Consider the following 26,038-nt stretch of genomic DNA (forward strand, 5'->3'; position numbering starts at 1 on the left):
CAGGTTGCATGTTGTGATAAAATTTCAAAATTTTAAGATTGATATTATTTTTTAATAATGTATATATGTGTGCATATATATATATATTTGTTTTTATATCATACAATAAACTTAAACATATTTTTCGTATGTTTAAAGTAAAATTTCTTCGTTAGTAAGTTTTAAAATGTAAACTTTATTTTTGCCATAGAGAATAAGAAAAATAATCAATAACGCATGTAGGGTACTATCTATCACATCAATATCAATTTTCTGATAACAGATTTTTTTTTTTTTTTTATTTACATTATTTCCTGATAATAAAAGTAGTTAATCGTTGTAAATTTAATTGGACGGATATTCAATTTTAAATTTATTCAAATTATTGTTTATTGATTATTTTTATGCTTATGATTATTCTCTCAAGACACTGATGAAAATCAAGTATATGTTGAATAATACTAATTGAATTATTCAATATTATTTATTTTTATCGTAATTGAAAATTTATAGTAGATCAAAAGTTAACGATGATATTTCAGATATGTATCTATTATTCGCCATAATATTTGATCATTATAAATTAAATTCGATTTTCGAAGATATTCAAGTTATTTTCAAGATGCAAACTATATGTACAATACTCTATATATTTTAGACATATTGTTGTTGATTTATATACACAAGTACAAGTATAACGAATTTTAAATATTTTGTTACACTTTTCATTTAATTTTTAGATCTGATTAATTCTTATTTTGAAAAATTATTATTTTCAATAGAATTTAAACTTTAAAATTTTTAGAACATCGCATGACAAATTCATTAAAATCTGATTTATTTTTAGCATTATCACATGCGTTACCTTTCCAGTAACAGTACTTCCGAACTTGAAGTAGATCGCAAACTTTGCATAGTTATTTCTGAAATCTCAAGATTTTTATTCAAAAATAAAATTATTTTATTTTATTCGCTACCGCTATGTAGTAGCAAATGATTCTTGAGATTCGTGTGCTTGCTGAAACCTCGTCCGCAGACGTGACATTTGAAAGGCCAAGATCCACTGTGGACGTACATGTGAGATTTAAGATCTCCGGGCGTCGGGAACGACTTGGAGCAGAGGCCACATTTGTGAGGTTTCTCCTGAAACAACAGAAAAATAACATTAATATAATATACCAACGAAACTATTGTTTTTCAATACTATCACTATAAAACGAGAAATGTCCTTAACGTAAAATTTGTATATAGTATAACAGCTCAATATTATGGACGTGGATAGACATGATATATTGAAATTTATAACATAATCATAGTCATATTGTTGTTTGCCAGTATATATTATTTGTAATCATATAATTAGTTTGGTTTTCACAATATAATTGCTCAAAGTCAAATTGGAGCTTTGTGTACCGCCATGCCTTACTTTATTTCTAGTATTTTTCAACATATTAAAAGTGTTAATTAACTTCCCGTAGCGTAAGTTATTGTAATAGGCCAAAAATCGGAATTGAAAATTTTTACATTTCTCGACGTTTTGAAGGTTCTGAATATTTTGGCATACCTCACAAAAAATGGATGTTTGTGTGTGTATGTGTATGTATGTAGGAATACAAATTTCCAGTCACGTTTTCGGGCGCACGAATCAACCGATTTGAATGGTTAAAAAAACATTCGGTTTATATTGATAGGGACAAGAGCTGATTTGTTTTTGGCAAAGGCAGGTCCTGCCGTTACGGAGATACGGAGCAAAGAGTGCAGAAAATAGAAATCGAGTTTTTGAGAGAACGGAGTATCCGATTTGAATGATCTAAAAAACATTCAATTAGTAATGATTGGGAGAAGTGTTTATTAGTTTTTGGCAAAGGCAGGCCCAGCCATTTTGAAGATACGGAGCTAAATGTGCAAAAAATAGCAGTTTTTTATAGAACTAAGCGTCCGATTTAAATGATTCAAAGAACTTTCTGCTTGTCTTAACAAAATAATTGATTTGGGAAAAAATTGTTTCAACTTTTTTTTTCAGAAAATTTTTTTTTTGGATATCGAAAATAATTCAGATTTTATTTTTAATTCTGACTATAGTTCTAATATACTTTAAATTTCAACTTTGCAATTTAGTTTATATATAATAATTCTTATAGATATTAGACAATGTTACAATATTAATAATAATCTATTTGAAAACATTCAGTATTCCTCGAACATTTCGTTACGATACGGGAAGTTCCAGCAATTTGCTTTAAGGCACGATGCCATACACTCCACTAGTTTAATAACAAATGATCAATTACCTAGAAGCATTATTCATTTAATTATAAAAGTAGCAATAGCATTTTCATCAATCAACAAAATGATCCCAATAAAAATGTTTTCCAGTATAAAACCATTTTAAATTCATTTCGAGTCATTATCACCAGAAGGCTATTAGCCAGTCGGGTAATAATTACGAGAACAGTATCCTCTCGCAGTCGATACATAAATTAAAAACCATACCATACGCTCTCATACGCGTACGCATATTTCATTAAATAGTTATTTATGCCTGGTATAAAAAATATGATTCCCACAGTACAAAGTTCCATGTGATTTATTCAACGATAAGGAACTATTAATTTCAATTTCAATCAATATGCATATATATATATATATATATATATATATATATATATATATTACGTATATTTATATGTTCCGGAAATTCTTGCTATTAAACAACGAATCAATGGCGAATAACATAAAGTGTTAACAGCTTCCGATGAGCTCTATGACACTATTTATGTGAGAAACTTAAGTTGCTTGTTTATCTCAAAGTATATAAAGATAAAGTACACTCATTAATATTATTAGTATTACATATACATATTTGTCACCTATGCGGTAGCGCATCCGCTTCATATCTTGGTAATAAGATGGAATTCTGCATCAATTAAAATGAATTTTCAAAATGCGGAATAAAATTGCAATTTTTAATTTTATGGGAACATTTTATTCTAAATACTATTAGTTTTCTTATAATTTAATAGTGACAGAAATGCATTTATTTTTATAATGTAGATAAAAACACGAACGCATACTTACAAGGAAAACTTCAGGTTTATTTTTTTGAGATTCTGATAAAACTTTGCACGGTGATAGAGTTGATAGTCAAATCAAACACCTTAAAATATTATAAGGCTATGAGAAGTGGTTTAATTTTAAAAATTAATTAATTGCATTAATTGCATGAAATAGACTCAGAAAGACTCTTTCCTATCAGTTAGTTTCGATAGCTCTATGTCAGCTTATACTTTAATTTTTTTTAATACTTTTTTTGAGTATTTAAATATTGTGCAAATATTCATAATTATTGATTCATTTCATATATTTTGTGAACAAAAATGTATATATCTGAAATCTATAAATACATAATATTATATGTATTTAATATTGATTAAGGTGTTCGGTTTGACTATAAACTCTATTACCATGCGATGTTTCATCAAAATCCCAAAAGAGCAAACCTGAGGTTTTCCTTGTTAGTATTTAGTAAATCATAAAATTTCTCTTCTTATGAAATTATCGTCTTTTACTACAAGCTTGATCTTTGATTTCAATTAATAATGTATTAAGGATCACCTTGTTTTAATTTAAAAATGATTATATAAGGTTATCAAATATCTCCCTTCCGTCTTTTTGTATTATATACCAAGAGCAAAAAAGCGGAAGGGAGATATTTGACAACCTAATAATAATAATGTCTTGATACTATGTTCTTTTGCTCAATACATTTATATAGTAGTCATTCAGCTATTATACTGATTTCCTCAAAAAACTGAATTTTCAATTCACATTTTATAGAAATCCAAAACATAATGATCAGTTCTAGCAAACTGTTAAAATTAATTACGTTTCGAAAAAAGTACCAATTTTTCATTCGTCATATTTATTGTATTCACGAATGCATCGTGGCTCCCATAAAAACTCATATTATCACAAAATCATTGAATCAATCAATTCGTTTTTTTGCCGCACTTGAATTCAATTCCGACGTGCTAAGTAGCGGCCGCTGAACAGTAATGTTACATTTCTTGCAGGATGCGTTCGCTTTTTGCCTCGGCTCAGTTTGTTGAATATTATTTACTCTCGTCGGCCACTCGCAGCAGTCTATAAGCAATAAATATTTGTTTTAATTTAGTTTTTGCGCTCTTTCTTACTTTGCTCGATTTATTTGCTCGGGCTACCGGCGCGATGCAGTAATGCTGCCGTAAAGTGCAGATCTGCACCTGTCTTCGGAAGAGAAACCCAATTTTTTGACAAACATATAAGCTATAATAAATATAAGATATAAGCTATAATAAATTTATCAACCATATGAAAATCAAATTTAATCGTAAGAGATGACTAGACATGCAATATGTATATTTATTTTTATATTAAAAATGAAAATATTTATATAAAAAATTTCATTTTCTTCGCTCAAGTTCTTTTAATAATAGCAGTTAATCAGTTAATTGTATACAGATAGCAACACTTTGATTGTTATTTTGGTGTAAGTTGAACATTAGAAGTTAATTACCAGCAATTATTCAAAACGATGATTTGTTTTCAAAGGTGTGCGTTGGGTACAGTTGTGACAAATTATAAGATTACGGTTGTGGCATGGTATTTCTTGTCAATTTCGGGTGAAAAAAAACAGATATTTTTTTTAACCTAACTATGACAAAATGCGAAAGAAAAAATAGATATATAAAAAAAGGTTTTACTAAGATTTCTTATTAACTGTATTTGAAATTTAATTTTTATAATATTTTATATTTCCAGAGTTTCTGAATGCATCACTGCTCAAGAATCAATTTGATGTAGTGCAAACAATGTGGAGAATAATCTGCAGTACACATGGCGCTACAAGGTAATTCAATTTACAAAAGTACTTTACCATAATTTCATTTGTGATTTTTTTAAATTCTCGCCTATATATATATATATATATATATATATATATATATATATATATATATATTTTTGAATATTCTTGAATTTGATGTTGATATATATGTTTAATTTGAGTTTAATATTCGGGCGTAACATCAATAAAAATAGTATGAGTTTTTTTTTTTTTTAAATTTATTTATTTAAAATCCATACGTTTCGGCTAGCATCTTAGCCATCATTCAGTGGTAGTGGTACCACTGAATGATGGCTAAGATGCTAGCCGAAACGTATGGATTTTAAATAAATAAATTTAAAAAAAAACTCATACTATTTTTATTGATGTTACGCCCGAATATTAAACTCAAATTAAATATATATATATATATATATATATATATATATATATATCTTCATATAAGGATGCACATGATTAATAATGTTTTCAATTTATTAAGTTTTTGCTCAATATGAATCAAGAACGAAAACGCTATATGTACGCTGACTTAAATTGGTTCAGTCTTCGATTATATTATGAAATATGAACTATACAATTCTTATTGTAACATAACATTTTGAAACCCAGTGGCCTGATTAGATTTTGATAAAACTGATCGATATAATACAGACCCTTGCAAATAATAAATAATCCAAGATATATGATCCCTCTTATTGCGTTCGTTAAAGTTCACTAATGAAGACTCAGCCACAAACATAATTCACAAATCGAAGTTTCATTACACAAATTAAAAATATTAAAATTGCCTTGTATATTTCATTCGGCAGTATGGCTACAATGTTAGGTAATATATAATGCTTAATCGAGCTTAAGTATAGAGTTCCAGTATTCTTTATTACCAACAAGGCTCATCATTTATTTCTGCGTAGTCCGGGGATACTTCGTCTCGGAGCAGCAATCTTAGCAATTATAAATTGAGAAATTTAATTTTTGTTTATGCTCGACATGGTTTTGTTTGAAATACGCGGTTATAAATGAAACTTCAGATCATATTTTAAATACATAAATTAAATGTAATATTAAATTTATTTGTGATATATTCTTATATGGAGTATCTCATAAAAAATTAAAGAAGACATTTGGCATCTGTTAGAATTTATTGATAATTTTTCTAACTTTGGATTCTTCTTACATTAATAATCCTAAAATAGTTAAATTCAAAATAGTCACATACAATTTTATTTTTAATTTAAACATGATCCTAAAATCATCATAAAATATATAAGCACCCATTTACACAAATCATAAATTACAATGTACAGGTATTAGTGACGCGTATTCTTGTTCATAAAACGTCCTGCAATAAAACGAATTTTGTATAACAAGTCTATAAATAAATCATTTTAATTCTTCCTGTGGTCAAAGATATTCTAACAGCTTCCTTTTTGAAACAACTCTTAACGGCGTCGCTTTTAATGTCCGTTCATTCATAATCAAAATCGATGACAATAATAATGATAATAAAACATTTAGGAAAGACGTTTAGAAAATTTTGTAACGCTATAGTAAAAGTGGGCGGTCGTATAAATTGATTTATAGCATCTGACACCTCAAGCGCGAACCTTTATTAAAAATTCATCTTTAATTGCGCCCGGTAAGTGGTTTTGATTATGTTTTAATATAAATGTGTCCGAGCGCCCACATTCCGATATTTATTGGCTGCCATTGAAAAGCTATCGATGATAGAGAAATCACTACCGATGTCTTGTTTGATTATATCAATATGTGTGGAAATTTAATTAGAAATACACACAAAAAATATATACTCAATTTTTTTTAAACCGTTCTGATATATAACACAAGAAGTTATTATGTCAAAAACTGTTTGATAAAGTTGCGGTTCTGCGAAAATGATAAGTTTCATTTTGAGGAATCTTATTTATAATCTAAAATTATAGTATATATTTTTATATTAAAGCCTGTGCTTATAAACTTATATATATATATATATATATATATATATATATATATATTAGGGTGGTCCTTAAAATGGTCATTTTTGAATTTCCATGCTCCCAGGGGCTCAAATGGTTCCAAATAGATAAAAAACAATTCTCTGAAAGTTTTAGCTCTTAATATTAACGTTTAGATAGAGCGCAATTCAATCAAAGTTTTGTATGGAAATAGCATGGAAAATTTTTCAAAAATTTAAAAAATGTTTTTTAGATGTAATTTAGCGAACAAATGAATGAATAAAACTCATTCATTTGTCGCTAAGTTATACCTAAAGCATTTTTTTTAATTTTAAAATTTTTTTCCATGCTCTTTCCATACGAAGTTTGATTGAATTGCGCTCTATCTAAACGTTAATATTAAGAGCTAAAACTTTCAGAGAATTGTTTTTTATCAATTTGGAACCATTTGAGCCCCTGGGAGCAAGGAAATTAAAAAATGACCATTTTAAGGACCACCCTAATATATATATATATATAATGTTTGACGAATGATAATAATTTTAGTGCAAAAATATGGAAACTCTGTTCTTTTTTTCCTGAAACGCTCCTGTTTTGCCATTTGTAATTCAGTAAAATCTAAACGGGTTCACAAAAAAGTTTTATGCTAATAATGTGGTAATTTTATGTAGAAAAGTTAAGAAGTAGGAAATTTTAGTTTATTCCGAGCTGAAAACAAAATTAACCAGGTGATAAATAATTTTAATTACCAATATTAGCTTTTCATATATTTATATATGTATATACATATAAAACTATCGTATAAATAAAATTCTATGTCATGGTCACACCTGGCTACATATTGCACCTTAAGTACACTTTTATAAGAATAAGTCGTGGGAAAGTCGACCTTACGAGGAACTTCTGAATAAATTGAGCTAAGAAATAAAACGAGGGAGTCATCGAAGGCAAAACCCACATGCAACGTCTTGTGACCCTTCGAAAATGTCTTGGAGCACGTAATTCGACGACATAAGTAAATGATTACATTTAATGTCCACTTTGTGTGATAGAAATAGGGTTGGTGATTGATATAATTTGTGGTGGGTGAGTAAGGAAGGATACATGATATGCGGGTCAAATTTGTATGGGAACTTTGCAGTGTGAGAAAATATAATGATATGAGGGTATAAAACACTCTTTTTAAGTTAAAGAAAACTTCAAATATAAATGAAATGAATGTGCTGTTCAACCGCCATATAAAAGCTTCGCTGCAATACCAGACCTGTTAATAATATATTGGAAAATAGAGTACATATTTAAAGTGCTCGTGCTCATTGGAAGCATCAGCGAGTGAAATGTACCAATGAGCATCGTTTTCCAAGAGATTCAGTATTTGACAGTACTCAAAAAATGTAAGAAAATGATAAAATATATGGTGATGATTGTTGATTTCATTGTTAGATTTAATTTGACGACGTTTGATTTACTTCTATGTGAATGGAAAAAAATAGGTAAAGATAAGTAAAGAGTTTAATTATTATAAAAAGTTTGCATCGATAGTATCAATAAGTAAAACTATGTATGCAAATATATAGCAGTTCGAAAATGTAATTGATTTCCAAATTCAAATTAGTAAGTGATTGAAAAATGTGATCTGTATTAGACAGATAGATCTATAGTTGTAACATTTAGTTACCTATTGCGTTAACATTTAATTTTAATGTTAACATAAACTTAATATTGCGTTACCTTAAAATCAAAAATATAATTCATTTACGTTGTCACTCTGCAGATTGTATGGCATGACTCAAGCCTCTACTATTAAAATTAGCCATTTTTTATTCATACAGTACTTATTTATTGTACGTATTTACATTTCATCATGTCAAAAGTCAGAGTTCTTTACTGTTCAAAGTCAAAGCGTTTTCAATGAAAAAAGTTATCTGAAGAATTCACACGAAATTCAACGAACCGCAAACGTTCAAGGAGTTACTATAGCGTCTTCGTCAGCAGAAAAACTATATAGGTACACTAAAATATACGGCACGGATAACAAAAACTCATTACGTTTGTACACAATAAATATGCTAATTTGCATTATTTTATGATCAAACATGAATTTTTTTACAATATGAAAATATCTTAATTACTTCGGCTATTAAATTATGCCAGGCGATGTCTATTGATTTGAATTCAATCACAAACGTTATTAATGGAACATGATTGCATTTTACACTTCTTTATCATAAATTATTATTCTTTACAATATTAATCGATAAACAGTCTTGTATTATACAATCTGGTAATATAGAATGTCTTATGATTCTTGGATTCATATGGCGGCGCATTTAAAAATACACGCGGAAGCAAAACTTATAATTCTAATCTTATTTTGTTTAATACTATTTCCATTTAAAATATTTATTTATTAATTATCAGTATTTTAAGTAACTAATTAGGTAATTTATTAAAAAACAATTATGCAATAAATCAAGTATTTATTGAACCCATTCTCGATAAATCGCATAATTTATCGGTCAAGATCTATTTATGATTATATTTCAACTATTGTGATTCCAAGAAAAGCCCCTGTTTATAAAAGTTAATTTATTTGGTTCCGGGTTACGAAGTTCCGTGTGATCTTCAAGAAATTCTTAACATGGTCTGTCTCGCCCGAATGCCCTGACTTAAGATAGGGTCTTGTACTTCTTAAGGAGTTGTTCACTAATTTAGGGATTGTTAAATGTTCAGCCCGTGAGAATTTTTTGTTATCAAAGATGTAACAGATATACAGAAGATATTGTGGCATATACTCACCGATATTTAAAAAAATATTTAGATGTTTAAGTAAAAGTAGTATTAAAAACATTGCAAAATATAGTGGACACATTTTTGATAGATTTTGATAAACAAAATCAGACGTAGAAGACTTTGGGGTTTGATATCCATATTCTTTATGTATGAATGTATGTATTTGTATGTATGTATGGGCGTATGTGTATAAAATGATAAAATATATTAATGACTTAATTATTCCTTTAAACTGCAATTTCCTGTGGAATAGTCAGTAGTAAATAGCAGTAGCTACTATTTTATGATTGAAATATTATTACTGAAATAAAACTATTATGAGGAAAAACCAACATCCTTGCAATTTATAATGATTGCGCGAGGCACAACATACAATTACTAACGTGTTAATACTTTTTCTAATAATCAGAATTTTCATAATAACGGGAAGAATACAAAGGTTATAATTAGTGATATACATAAGCAGGCACTAATTGTGCGTAGAGCCTTTTGCTTATATGGAAAATTTGTATGCATATATAATATTTTAACTTTGGAAACTAATTGATTTTAAACAAACTAACTTTTGAATGTTGGTTTGCTAATCAAATGTTGGTAATGTCAATTTTTAACGTCTTCTGTTCATTGTTTAAATTACCTAATATTTTATACATCATTTGAGTATTTTCTTATTTGTTTCATATTTCTCATTTGTACTATAGGAAGTTGTTATTTCTAATAGAATTTCACTATATGCTAGAATTAAAAAATAATCTTAGAATAGGATTTAAAAAAAATGGGATGGGATTATAATAGAGTCTAGACTAGTCTTAATAAACTAAATGATATAGATTTTCTTCAACCGATAATATTATGATTAGCCAAGAGTATTGACAAAGTATTGTCTTACAATTAGTCTTCCATTATTTGGATATTTTCCTGGTAACGTAAATCGCCAATAATTATTTTATCCGTGTATTAAATTATAATCCCGTAATAACAAAGACATTGCAAGTCAGTAATGTTGTTCATCATAGTAATTCATATTCAAAGGCAACGTAATACACAAGAACGATCCGTTCTTAATCAGTATAACACATCTTTATTTGTGTAAATTACTGTTTTTTAATATCGGCGTGGGAACTAATGATATCATATAGCTAAGCCATTGTCTCGAATAGAATAAATATCCCATAGCCTTGAATTCAAAATCTTCATGTGCATATAAATATTTTGCTTCAGTTTAAACATCGCGTGGTAGATAGAAACAAAGATTTATGGCTCTATTGATTAAAGGTGAGGAGAATCTGGATGAAAAATATACAGCCACTAGTTTTCACTAACCCAAGTTAGTGATATTTCTCAATAATAAGCAATTAATTAACTTTTGATTGATTCTTCAAATATGTTAACCTTTAACAAAAAAGTTTCCATATTTATATCCTTCAGCAATTGTTTGAAGCAGTTATGAATGCATTATTGAGTGAATTCATTCCCTAAAATTTTAATTGAAATTTGTATTTTTTGGTTTTATGTAAAAATTACGATTTAACAATCAGTTATAGAACTACTGTCTATACTTAAGACCAAATTTTTGAGAACTAATTTTTTTTTATCAAACAAAACGGAGCGAATTTTGCTTTTTAAATATGAATCTCTTAGAAGGGTTCGTGTAGTTCAAAGCTTTTGATGAATAAGGTGGAAAAAATATAAAATTTTTGATTGATTATTCAAGAATAATCATCTAAAAAATAAAATATTTAAATTAACTTAATAATACTGTTTCTTATAAGTCCTAGAAACTTATCTAAAGTATATCTTGTTCTGCAAGGCTAAGACAATTAAAGTTTGTGCATATTGTAGTATTTGAAATAGCTTTTAAAAATGCAAGTTAAAATAGTTCCAATTACCATAGACTCATTTCTTTACATATGTTCTTGTAAAGCCATACAATACCACAAAGTGGATTCATTTTCTTTGAGGCGCATGGGGTCACAAATATATTCTTCAAGTCGTGAGAAAATACGCTTGAGTGCACAAAGGTCTTGTTTCACTTATAAATACCCCCTTTGCAATAAAGATTCATTAATGTATCAAGAAATTCAACTAGAAGATTATGAACATTTGTTTCTGGAATCGAAATTCTTAAATTGATGAGAAGTGAAAAATGATGCTTAAAATCAATATTAAATATGTGATGTACAGTTTATCGAATAGTCCAGGCTTAATTCATTTTTTGCCGCAATCTTATTAGCCTGAGCATAGTTCAAATCATTTGACCAATTACTTATCAGATTTTAAACAACTTTATTTGAGTTTTTTAACATATATCTAAAAAATTATAAATCAGTTTGAACTTTGTCTCTGATTTTAAGTCTGTCTCAAAAAAGGCGCATAGTAAATTCACTCACAAGGGTTTATCTCTATCCTGTTATGAATTCCATGCTATGAGAAAAATTTCATATACTAATAATCTCAAATTCCTTGAGATTTAACAAAGAAATTATATACAATAGCAATCAAATAAATATTTTTGGATATCTTGTTTCCTAAGAGAAGATATCTCGAAAGGGCTAATTTTACCATTTTAAGTTTTTTATATACAAAATTCACCTGCTGAAGATAAATTTTACATGGAAGCCGAAAACATCTGTCCTTGAATGGACACAGAAGTCGCTTAACAAAAGATTTTTTTCAAGCATCGGGAATGACTTGTGAAGTTGTATAACTTTGTACCTAGTGTTAGAAGTATCGAGCCAAAAGATCGATATTGAGTACTTTGAAAAGTATCTAATCAAAATATCGATGCCAAAAAAATATCGTGGCGAAAGTATCGATAGTACTCAATATCGAATTTTGAGTACTTTTCATAAAAATCAAACATAAGTGCAAGAAAGATCTAAAACTCATTAAATATCATATCACAATATTAGAATGAATTCTATTGCTTGCATCTAATGTGTTAAATCAGAATCATTTTCAATATTGTAAAATTTTAACAGTAATTTTTCAATACTACTTTCAAATTCTATAATTTTTCAAAAAAAAAGACAAGTTATAATAGTTGAGTATTTTTGATTAAAACAATATAATGGTCTGATACTATATTCAAAAAGCAATACGTTTTAAGTATTTTAAGCACAATAATATTTTTAATATTTTTAAGTAAAATAATATTTCATAATTGTTGAATATTTTATATGAATAATTTTACCAACTTTAAAAAATCGTTACATGTTTGCATAAAACTGCAATATGAAGAAATAAACGGAAAGCAATAAACATTCAGTTTATTGTTAATGACGGTCAAGATATATTATCTTCGACACTTGTAGAGAAACATCCCTTCGGAGCGATGGTATTTAAAGTTTAAATGGTTCCGAGAAACTCAAACCCATATGTTTGCATGTTGAAATTCAAAAATTTCAAAACATGAGTATTTTGTGTTAAAAAAGATTCGAAATATAATTATTTCAAATAATAATATTCATCAATTTCTATATATTAGTATTTTGCGTAAAAAAGAATCGAAATATAATTATTTCAAATAATAATATTCATCAATTTCTATGTATTAGTATTTTGCGTAAAAAAGAATCAAAATAATCATACTTTATTTGTTGAATATGTTTTTATAAAACATTTAAGGTATTTTAAAATCCGTTTCATTTTACATAAGAATAATAAATAAACATCTTTATCTATTAGTGTGGTCATATTCATTTTGGGTTTTTGAGACTGATGACCCTGAGGGATCGTTTTCGGACAATTCTTTGAACAGTTACGACCACCTAGAGAGACTATTGTATTGCATTTGCAATGAGTGCTGTTCATAGTTGGTCGATTTGTGGGGTTCATAGATTACGCTGTCGATTCTTTTTGAGTACTATCGACGAAAAAGATCGATATTGGCAAATAGATCGAGCTAGAAAATCGATACCAAAAGTACTCACTATCGACCGAAAAGTATCGATATTTACTCAGTACTCGATATTTTGTTCTAACACTATTTGTACCTGCCTTAAAGTGACTAAGTAGGATAAAAAACTAAAGTACTGATTCAAATGTAACAAAAAATAAAGAAAATAAGGAGCAATTGAGTATGCAGAAATAAAGTAATTTTTTGTTATTAGTAAATGGAAGAGGAATATTTATGCTTTAATAATAAATATTACATACTAAAGGTAATATTCATGATGGTGGTGGTGGATGATGGTTGATGGCGTTTTATTATTAAATCAGGTAAATGTGATTCAATTATGTTTTGCGAATTAAAATTTACAAGTAAAGCTGTATATAATAATTCACATATCTAAATTTGGGTATTTTATGGCGTACCAATTGAAACCAATTGAAAATTGATACTCCTGTGTGAATTGGTAATGGGAAATTTCTTACACTATTCTTTCCTGAAACGAGCTCACTATTAGGGCAGAGCTTCCATTATTATTAGGTTGTCAAATATCTCCCTTCCGCTTTTTTGCTCTTGGTTTATAATACAAAAAGGCGGAAGGGAGATATTTGACAACCTAATATTTATGGTATAGCTAAATTTACTGAGATACCACATCACACACAAGCAATTTTCTACTAATCTTCAATAAAAATTGTGTAACTTTCTCAATAATTATTTATCACAACAGTAGCAAAAATCAATCACACCTCTGTGCAACTAACGAGCGCGTAATATTTTTTTCAAATAAATTCCGAACAAATGTAACCCATGCTCGCCTTTCACATGCACCAAGCGAATAGTTCCCCTGAACCCAATCTATGGAATCTCGTGACCTTTTCATAAGAAAATATTGATTATTAGGAATATATCAATCAAAACATCAAAACAACTGAACGCCAGATAAGTTTGTCTTAATCTAATAAACCATTCAAACGATCGATCTTGTCTTACACGTCTCGTTGGTAAAAAAAACTTGAAAATAGAAGACAAAAAATCACATATGAAAAATATTTTATGTTATTTATTACTTCAGTTAACATGTTTGAAGTCCGAAATTAATATTACCGGTCATATTGTCGTGATTCGACTGTGTAGATAGCGGTATTTTAATATTTTTGTACACAGGAGAATGATTTATTGAGGTATTGATGGAAAGTAGTTTTTGAAGAGCACGGGACATGGGTAATCTTTGTATTTAACATTCACTTCATAATATAAATTCAAGTATAGTAGCAGTTGATAGATTGGTAAATTAATCCAAATTACAAGCTATTTATAGAGCAATTAGGAATATATTTTAACGATTATTAACGTGTTAGGATTGGAACATATTGGATAACCATGTTATAATAAAGTTGTAATGTTTTTAAAAAAATTTCACGTAGCATAATTAAGGAACCCACTAATATTTAATATTTTATTTACATTTTGATATCATTCAATTCTCTTGAAGAAGGTGGTAGTATCATCTGCATCCAACATCATATATATATATATATATATATATATATATATATATATATATATATATATATATATTGCAGTATACCTGTACGAAAAGGATATATGTCATATTAGTCGATCGCAACAAAGCGATAAGCTGACTAAAGAGAAGAGGCAAAGTTTTTTATGAAACACCGCTCTTCGATACAGTATTAAGTATTAGATAATATAATATATAAAGATATATGTGTATGTGTACATCAGCATATCTAGAAAAAAATGCTAAATATATCGGATCATCTGAGCCTTCAATAATCCGCTTAATGTTATTTTTGTACGTATGTGCTCGCTATATGTTATATAGCATTCGTATTGCCACTAAAGGATTATATTTCCCTCCATAAAGTTAAGTGCAAATTTGTTTCATGATTAATGGTTTTCAATACAAGTGATATAATGCAATTTAATACATTTTAACATATTAGAAATAAATTTTGTTTAAACGATTGCTAGTACTCAACGACTCCCAACAATTATTATAGATGCGGCGCTATCATTTAATATTTCACAATTAGAATTAGAATATTAGAAATAAAAAGTAATTTCAAAAATAAATTAAGTTTTACATAATACTTAGACCGACCGATTTATTGAGTTTATATAGAAGAATTTTTTTTATCAAGGATTAAAGTATTCCATTTCATATCATTTTAACCACCAATGCATCCTTTTTTGTTAAAACGATACCAAACTTTTGTTAGTTTTTTATTACATTTTAAAACTTTAGAGCATTTTGATTCAGCAACAAGTAACACCTGTTTGTCTCGTATTAAGCATTTAAAATATATTTTTGAACTTTGCAACTAAATTGTAAGCGTATAAACTTTTTGTTTTCAGACGTAATTATAATAAATATTAATAAAATATTTCTGATGACAATCGCTATTTATATTATTGTGATTATTATTACCAAAACGCATTAAAAAATTTAATGAAGATTTTCCACTCTACTAATATAATCAAATTACATATTTTATTATTTTATATGGTTAATAAAATACGTCTCATAGCATTTTGCAGTAGCCTGTCCAATTTAAATTAGATTTTAAAAGCTGAACAACTTTTACAACTTATTATTTAAAACCTACCGGGTTTATTCAATCATAAATAATTCATTTTGCTACTGTTAACATTAATTACTCACATGACAAAACTTTTACGACCACTTGACTATTCTCGTCTAATATTACTTGGGCAGCAAAATAAACAGATTTGCATGTGCTAATGAAACGATTTTCATTGATGATTGATGGATCATTAAGTAATAAAATTTATTTTGATAAACTACCTAGTAACGGGTAAGAGTACGAATGCTAGCCAATGACCTTATGTACAGCTACTCAGATAAAATTTACTTCCTTCTGAATTGTATTAAGAATATATAAATATAATTATATGTACATAAACTCTGATATACATATAAAATAAATAAACAAATTTTTACAAAAAAATGTCTTCAACATACTTATTTTTATCTTTTTCATAAAACATTCTTTCAATAAATATATAAAGAAATTTATCGTACTTCTCATTTACAAATATACATCTACATTGTTCTTGACAATTTTGAAATAAATTGAAATAAATATTTATCTAACCCAAAATTTCAATCGAAGAATTACGTCCAGTGGTTCAGATCTTCAAGGTGATAGTAGTACAAAAAGGAAAAACAATAATACACAAAGTGATTTTTACTTATTAGTAGACTCAAAATGTGTCACTAGGATTTTTCTTGAAATTTTAATACTTTGAAATTTATAACTTTCAAATTAATGAAATTCATAACTTTTATATTATGAATTTCATCTAAAAACTTTCGTGACCATTAGGGAATGATCAGGATGTCAATTTTTACACTTCTTACTGTGTCTGAGTACATTATTTCTGTTTGGCATAAGAGATTTGAACGCCCGTATCTAAAATTTGCTGTATTTATTACTAACGAAGTGATATATAAATAAATTTTAATAAATATTATATATATATATATATGTATAAATATATATATATATATATATATATATATGTGTGTGTGTGTGTGTTCGTAGTTAGCTAATCCTCTCCGGACACGCATCGATACTCTCCATGTGCATTTTATCGTCGTCATTATAAATCTTATGATCTCTTTCGCGCGATTTATCCAGAATCCAATACGAGAGACTGAGATGTAAATAAAAAAGTGCAAAAAGTATCCAAGGAAAGAGTATCAGAAAAAAGATAATACGCGCGCGCGTACTATCCATCAGCGTTAATTATTGCGTGCGCCAGGGACCGTATTTGCTGTGGCATTCCATGAGCAAAAGCAAATACACATACAATCTTTATGAATCGGAATACAAATAAAATGACATTGAAATTGGTCCATTAATTGGTAAATATTGGTATCTACTTATAATTTATTAAGCCACCATAAAAATAAGGAAAGCAAGGTAATACTTCAAATTCACTTCAATTGTACGTTGTACATTTGTTCAAATAAGGCATCCAAGTATGTCCCAAAATGACTTGATAATTCACCAAGACTCCAAAATATATACAGTAGCAGAAGAAATCAGAAGACTTGCATGAAAAACAAGACTAGACTTAAACACCATCCGAATTAAATTGCAAAAGACAAGGTTTCTTCAAACATCCACTCAATCACATACCAATCATACCATCAGTCTCAAAGAAAAAAAAACAACTCCATTAGATTCAGCAGGTTCATTAGATTATAGTTAACATCTAGTAAACAGAAAATAATTACCACATTTAGTCACAAATTTATTGAAGGCTTTTCCAAACAGTTTGTAATGGAAATGGTAATGGAAATGAAACAAAAACTGAAGCTTTCAAAAATAGTGCCAAGCTGAAGCAGGCATATCACTATTTTGATACTGAACTTCAAAATAATTATGGTCCCTTAGCTTTACAAGCTCAATTTTCATCAACTCTGTTTATCAAACTACCACAACCTCATCGGTTTTCCGCTTAAGCATCTTCTTAAGAGTCGTGATGTAAAAAGCATCGAGCGTTAGCTCGCGCTCCATGTTGACGCTAATCCATCGGGAGCATCCTGTCTTTCGCATCGCGAAAAAGAAAATGACAAGCGTCGAGAAATAAGAAAACTGAGCAATCGAGAAGCAATAAGAAATACAAAACTCAGCGTGCCACCAATGAGTAGAAAATGGAATCGGAAAGATGTATGTGATTTATAGAATAGATGGTAATGGTTTGAGATTATATTGGCAAGAAATTTCAAATTTTGGTGTTTTTGTATAACAAGTGGTATGATAATAAATAAGTTGGATTATTTGTCAGATAAATAAAATTTACGTACATAAATGTAAATTACATATGCAGAATTGTCATCTACCCTTGGTCTTTGCCATGAGCCCGCTATTTACCCGACACTCTAGTTTTTTTTTATAAACTGCTAACTGTACTAAACCGACTTTTTATCAGATATAGCATAATATAAGTAAATATATATTATTATGGTGTTTTGTGATCCACTACCACTACTAGTTAACTTCCCGTAGGGCAAGTTATAGTAATCGAAAAAAAATCGAAAATGAAAATTTTTATGTATCTTTACGTTTCAAAACCTTCTGAACATTTTAGCATACCTTAGAAAAAATGGATGTATGTGTGTGTGTATGTATGTGCGTGTATGTGTGTGTGTTCGGATACAAATTTTCGTCGACGATTTCGGGAACACGGATGAAACTATTTGAATTATTCAAGAAACATTAGATTTGTATTGATAAGGAGACGTGCTGATTAGTTTTTGGCGAAGGCAGGTCTAGCCATTTCGAATATATGGGAAAAAAAGTGCCAAAAACGGTAACTCAGTTTTTAAGAGACCGGAGCGTCCGATTTGAATAATTCAAAAAACATTTTACTTGTATTAACAAGATAAAGAACTGATCAAATTTTCATGAAGGCAGGTCAAGCGGTTTCGGAGATCTAGTAAAAAAAGTAAAAAAAAAATGCCATTTGACGGTCAAAAATGATCATTGACATATGACATATGTACATCAAATTATCAGATATTTTATAGAGATTTTAACAATAAGTATAAATTTTGTTTACATTTCTGTGGGTTCCGTACCAATGTTCACGCTTTAGACGGCGGCGCGGCGCTTACGCGCTTAGATATCTCGTGTCTATGCAGTTAAAGAAGTACGATTGCTTTGAAAAAATTCTAAATTTCCAAAATATTTCAAAATAAATGATTTAAGATCGAATTATTTAATATGGTTCGAAATTCTATTAAAAGTTTCAAATCATTGATCAACTTTTATTGATTATTATTGATTATTTTTAATAACTCGAATTTTGAATTGCGGTACGGAAAGTTCCAGCAATTTGCCTAAAAACACGATGCCTTAATTGCCTTAAGACAGAATTCCACTTACAGCTAGTTTTTATTTCGTTGGCCCCTAAATTTCATTTTTGATGTCATGGACCCCTTGAAAGTTGCCACCAACCTCTGGGGGTCTTTTATAGACCATTTTAGTAATTACTTCTGTTTATAGTATAAACATAACTTAATAGAATATTTTTTTATATATGATGAGACTCATGGGACTAGTACCCTACTAGAAACTAAAATAGAAAATAAATCTGGTGCAATAATGGAATCAATTTTATAAAATTTTATTTCATAAATATCGCCAGCGAATACATCTAAATCTTTGCATTAATTATGTTTCATTTAACTTTTAGTTATTAAATACGTTACAAATATTACCTATAATAAATATTTTAAACCGTGTTGGAATATTTTACAAAATACATCAGTTCATAGTTTAGTATTAATAAATACTTTGCAAATTCGAATAAAGATATAGGTTTGAATTGAAATAGTACTAATTTCTTTGAAATGGACTTTGAAATATTATAGGCATCGAATCGAATTATTATCAATTTTATAGTTCATTTTGTCACGCTGTTTCCCGATTATACCTTTCACTCATTTCTTATCAACTTCACAAAGAAAAGCTAGTAAGCTATATTAAGTACCTACAATTTTTAGATTAAAGTTTCCATCAGTGATCTTTCTATTCTCCGAAAAGAAGGAAAAATAAAATTGAATGTTGAGTTACTGACTCACCGGAGTCCGTGTATGGCCGATGAGCACGCGATTCATAAAATAGCCCGGAGCCCACGGTAGCTCGTATACCTTCGAAGGATATTTATGCTCTCGATGCAAACTTAATATAAGTACGCGGGTCACGAATATATGAATTTTGCAATGTCCATCGTAAATGACCAATTGACATAAACATATGAATCTTTTCTCAATGGTTATTATTATTATTTTGTAGTCTGGGTTTAGTAATTATAATATTTTGAAATGCCTTACAAAAAATTTATTACATGCATTGCAAACGAGGTATAATTTTTATGACTTATAAAAATAATATTATAGAAGAACATAGTAAAGTAAATGTCCAACACATTTTTTTATACTTATTTCACATATTTTAATAAAAATATTTCAATCATTTATAAAACATTATTTCATGTTATTGTGACTAATTATTATGTTGTCCATATTATTCAATTCAATAGAAATTTTCATAAATAAGTAATACATCATTATATCTTGATTGGAGAAATCTCAAGAGACTTTCCCATCTGGTGAATATACTTACAAAGGCTAGCGAACAGTTTTTTTAATCAATATACTTATTAAGCGTTTTAATCGGCGGACGAATGATGTCATTTTGATGTTGCTTTTTGATACGCTGGTTTTCTATGTTTATTGAATGAGATCGTTTTTATAATTGCGACCGATTTTATTTATTCGTTTATTTATTTATAAAGTCGCCGAACGTTTCGTTACGGCTCTACGGCGGTAAAAGCTACTGTGCACTCTCGGTCGCCCGGAGGGACAAAATCCTGTACGGTAGAAACGTATTTTATGGTAAGTTCAGGTTTGCATATCGCTATGTTAGTAATTCTTGAGTTATTGCTTTAGTATGATTTTCATATCAGATTTAGCTAAAATGTAGCATTGAACAAGTTCTATTCATTTATTGTATTGCAGTAAATGTACTTTCAGAACAAAATAAATAAAGATATTACTAATATTTTTAAATATTCATACGCGTTTAATATTTTTCATTTATCTTAAGAGTTGTAGAACTATTCTAGATATGTTCTTGATTTAGTAAATAAATATCCTATTTTAAAATATAAGAAAAAAATTGTATTAAAATTACTACCATGATGAGAGACAAATCAGTCTCGAGGAAAATCCAAATGAATCATAGAAACAGATAGCTATTCAATGATTTCAATACGGATCTCGACAATTGTCCAAAATTTGAATGTAATGTTTAGCTCACCTTGATGTGTGTCATTCGGTGATAGTACAAATTACTGCTTGCAGTAAATCGTTTCCCACAAACTTGACATTGGTGTGGTTTTCGCCACTGTGTATTCTTCTATGAGTATTGAGAGAGGAAGACGTGCTGAAGCCTTTACTACACACGGAACAAACATGTGGTTTTTCTCCTGAAAGTGAATAAAATGTACAATTGTTAATTAAAATCAATTATCCAATAAGTCATTGAAGTTATTATTAGAAATTGAACATTCTTATTAATTACTATAAACGACAAAAATAGCAGACAATGTTTAGAACACAATATATTCCTAACTTTGAATAACAATATTCTTTCCATATTGAGATTAGAAAATTATAATCACAAAATCAAAATTCCTTTTATAATTTTTAGTAAATTGTAGGAAGTTAATCGTACATCCAATATACGAATCTGCTAGTAATTTGGCTATATCTCCATCTATTCATCCGACACATCATAGTTCAAACAAGCAATGCTTATAATTGAATAGGTTGTTTTAAACACATTGGTTTATTAAATTTGATATGCTGTACGTGATGTTTCATAGTGATCGTCTTAGGTGATCACTCATGTTCATAACTTGTGCTCATGACGATCGATCAAAATCAATATAGTTTCTCACACATTTGATAGCCATCTACATACACTCACATAAATATATTACATTTGTATGGAAATATATACGTAGGTGTTGTGTACAAAGTATGAGGGCAAATTCATAATTCACATTAGTAACAATACTGAGTACTTGTAAGCATTTGTATTAATTTAAATATAATATATTAGTACCATCTGAATAAGAAGTTATAAAATTATGCATGACATACAAAAATGTTTATAAATAATTTGTATGTATAATAGTGTATATGCACTCATGTAGACTAAACAGAAGCAATTAGTTAAACTTGAGAGTAAATATTCTGTTCTCGCGTAGCATTTTAATAAAAAAAATTGTTTGCACTAAATATAAATGTAACTCTTAAATACATATTCGATTTATGTTTGATTTATTCAATTAATAAGTCAATCAAAACTTCTCTATAATAATTTTTTCAAACGATATCAATTAAAAGCTCGCCATTCACCGCGACGAACTCAAGTACATCGTCCAAAATTATTATAATGGCATTACATATGCACATATAAATTCGATCATATACTCATGCATGGAGTAACTGCATAGTTATATACTCTTAGAGTCAACGGTTGATTTTTTACATTATTATTTTTTACAGAGCTCGTTCGATTTCATTTTGTGATCGGATCAAGAGCAGGTGTCAACATTTTAATAATGCACTTTCGAAATGTATCGCCTCTCGTATGATCAACTTGTTAATCCAATTCCCTTCAGCCGACTGATGGATGAATGGAAATCAATGACGTAGGTGAAAAGAAAAAGATATCGCATAACGTGAATTAAAATTATATAAATAAACAAATCAAAAATCGAACTGTACGATAAAAAATTGAATACCTTCATTCAAATGAAAATATAATTTAGGCCCGTTGTTCTGTTTGTTTTTAATATTAACTTTATATTAACGTTATAGCAAAATCAAACATTTTATCTATTAGAATTTTATTCTAATTCTGTTTAGCCCACAAGATTGCATACATTTATATTATAAACACATACAATTAATTATAAACACAGTTGTGGATTTTATTTTTTATTGACTTTGGTTTGGGGTACTTTTCTTTTTCTTTGCTAGGTGAACTTTAAAATCAGAGCAATTAAATACAGAAAACAAAAACATTGTTAAATGATTATTTATTTGAGATAAGAATTTATAGAAAATTAAAATATGAAATACACAAAAAGAAACGACTGGAAAAATCGTTTTTTTATCATGGATTTTTTTTAAATGGTGAATTTTTTCATAAACAGAATTATAGATTTCATTCTTTATAGTCTTTCATTTGAGTACTTTCTTTCTTTTCTTAGCTTGGTGAACTTTGAATAAATATTTAAAAAATTAGAAAAATTAAATTAGAAAAAGCAAAAATACTGTTGAATGGCAATTTATTTGAAAAAAAGAGTTTATTAGGTAATTAAACTTTGAAACACTCAAGGAGAAAACGACTGGAAAATTAGTGCTTTTACATCATTATACTTTTTTAAGTAGCAAAAGTTTCAAGTAGTCTTTATTGTATGAATGTAAATAAAATTGAAAAGTTTAGAATTGTTCAGTTTCCCAGCCCTGTCTTTGCTAATCCGATAGTCGTTGTTCACTTATGGTTTATCCATCTAACACAAGTGTCAATAAAGGCAAGTTCGGCAGCAGCGATTTAGTATTGTATTTATCTATTTGTTGATTTATTGAATTCCCTTCAGGTCGACTACACAATTTACGAACAACAGTTATTCGCCTATAAGCTATCTCTTCTATTAGCATATGACATGTTCTTAATGTAATCAAGCCCACGCAGTGTAATGTCTCTATTTGAAAATTTCTCGCATGAATTAACAGAATCAGAGTACGAAAAAATATGTCACTTTGTTTATTTGAAATTATTAATTATGAATGTATAATTCATATTTGTTTCCGCGCGATCTGCTTCTGTCAACCGGCTCGTGCGCTTCAATTTCTTGTGTACATACTTGAAGAATGAATTAATAATTTTTTATTTTTATTTATTCAATAAAATATAGTATTTAATGAGAATGACTGATCTATTCTTTAGTTATAGTTAATTTAGTAAAATCAGGCTTCTTTTTTTGAAGAAGGTGCTACGGCATTACGCTACATTAATGTATAAACTAATTCGAACAACCTTAAACTAGTTCTGGGGTTTCTCTATTTTATTAAAAATTATTTTTTATATATCTTCTCCAAGAAGTAATAAAAGATTTCTTCTATTTCTATTACTAAAATACATTTTTTTCGATCAATCACCGAATTGTGATACAAATATCGATTTCTATACGGATATTATTAGTCCACTATTTGGATAGTTAAAACGGGATCATTTTTTTCGGCACCGCGATGTCGTCAATTCGAAATTTAAAATCGTAAAATGAACTAATTACTTAATCAAGTCCAGAATTAATAGGCGCACTATCTTGATTTACTACCAGAAGATTTATCATTAGCAGAGTATAAAATATAAAAACACGAATAAATCTCGTATAAATTTTTTTCGTGTCGCGAGATGATACATAGATCGAATACGTAGCAGTTTATTTGTTATATGTTTTCAAATAACGCGTATACTATAATTTAATAAAATTAGTGCCTACTAGTAACGACAACGTTAGCAAATAGTTAGCACGAGTGAAATCTAAGTTTAGAAGGGTAATGGATTTGTTATGTCTTAGAGCCAATAAAAGCAAATTGGACTCGCAAAGATAGATTGTCCTTTTTTGTTTCTATTTCAAATTATTTGGATACACCAGGAAGTTAGACTTATCTATTCCCCATTATTAACTCCAAAGCAATCAGATTCAAATGGCGTTAACCTCAAATATATATCACCACATCATACGGTTTGGTTTTATCTTTATCGACAGTCATTTCGTATATACAGCCGATGAATTTACGATGTCGCATGCTTAATTTGGCACTCTGTCGTTTTATCGATATAGTTAATTTGAATCCATTAATGTTCCGATAATAATAATGAACTGTTTTAATTAGCTGCGGGTTTAACATATCCGCATGAGATGGTAAAGAATCAGATGAGGAGCTAGTGAATATTCTGTATTTTGTTATAAATTTCATTAATATCAATTGTCACATTGATTATCAATTACTCACATAACATATAGTGAACCTCAAGTAAATTAGTCAATAAATTATTAGATATATTACTAAATGTACCTTATTCAATTTTCTGCATTATGTCTTCATCTGATTTTTATGGACATGAATTAAAATTTATATTCTGGGTTTTGTTACGAATTTCAATTCTTAATTATACACGTATTTCACTATAATCTCTCTCTAACTGCTTATCTGCTACTATATATTCATTATTCTTATTTTCTTATTATCCACCCATAGCAAATCTCATATAGATCCATACTATCACTCATACCAACATTCATACAAAACAGCGCCGCCATCTAGGCATGTATGAAAAATGTCTAAATATAAATATTTAATTTGAGAAGAAATTACCAGATTATACTTTAATCTTATATTGGCTAAGTTTTTTCCCAAGGATGGAAAAAATGTCTGCTATTCACTGTTTTATGGTGCGCTTGCGGGTCGCATTGGTGCTCGTTATTTTGATAACGTAATACAACACAAAATTATTTTTATGTGTTCAATTTTATTGAGATTATCCTAAGGGATTAAGATTAACGCATTTAAAAAACACATTGCATTAAAACTTCCGCTGCCATAAAATTTAATATCAAAGATTTCAAACAAAACGTCGTACTTCAAAAGGCCATTAACATCTACACTTTTTATTACATTTCTGCAATGTATATGTAATCGATACTTCCATGATTGCAACTTTTCGATAATATTGTAAATAAATACTGATTATATTAAAGATAATAATAATAATTCTTACCTGTATGTGTCCGCATGTGTCTTTTTAATAAACTGGGCCTGTCGAAAGCTTTTCCGCAAACTTCACACGGCAGAAGTGTTCGTTCAGATTTTCCTTCTTTCCTCAT

The 26,038-nt window shown here is 28.5% G+C and overlaps 1 pseudogene; it reads right to left on the reverse strand.

The window, feature by feature from the left end:
- Positions 1–945: 945 nt before the first annotated feature.
- On the reverse strand, positions 946–26,038 carry LOC113385869 (annotated as a pseudogene).

Source organism: Ctenocephalides felis, unplaced genomic scaffold (genome assembly GCF_003426905.1).
Source record: "Ctenocephalides felis isolate EL2017-DRISC unplaced genomic scaffold, ASM342690v1 CF-g0.4_SCAFFOLD_03571, whole genome shotgun sequence".
NCBI lineage: Eukaryota > Metazoa > Arthropoda > Insecta > Siphonaptera > Pulicidae > Ctenocephalides > Ctenocephalides felis.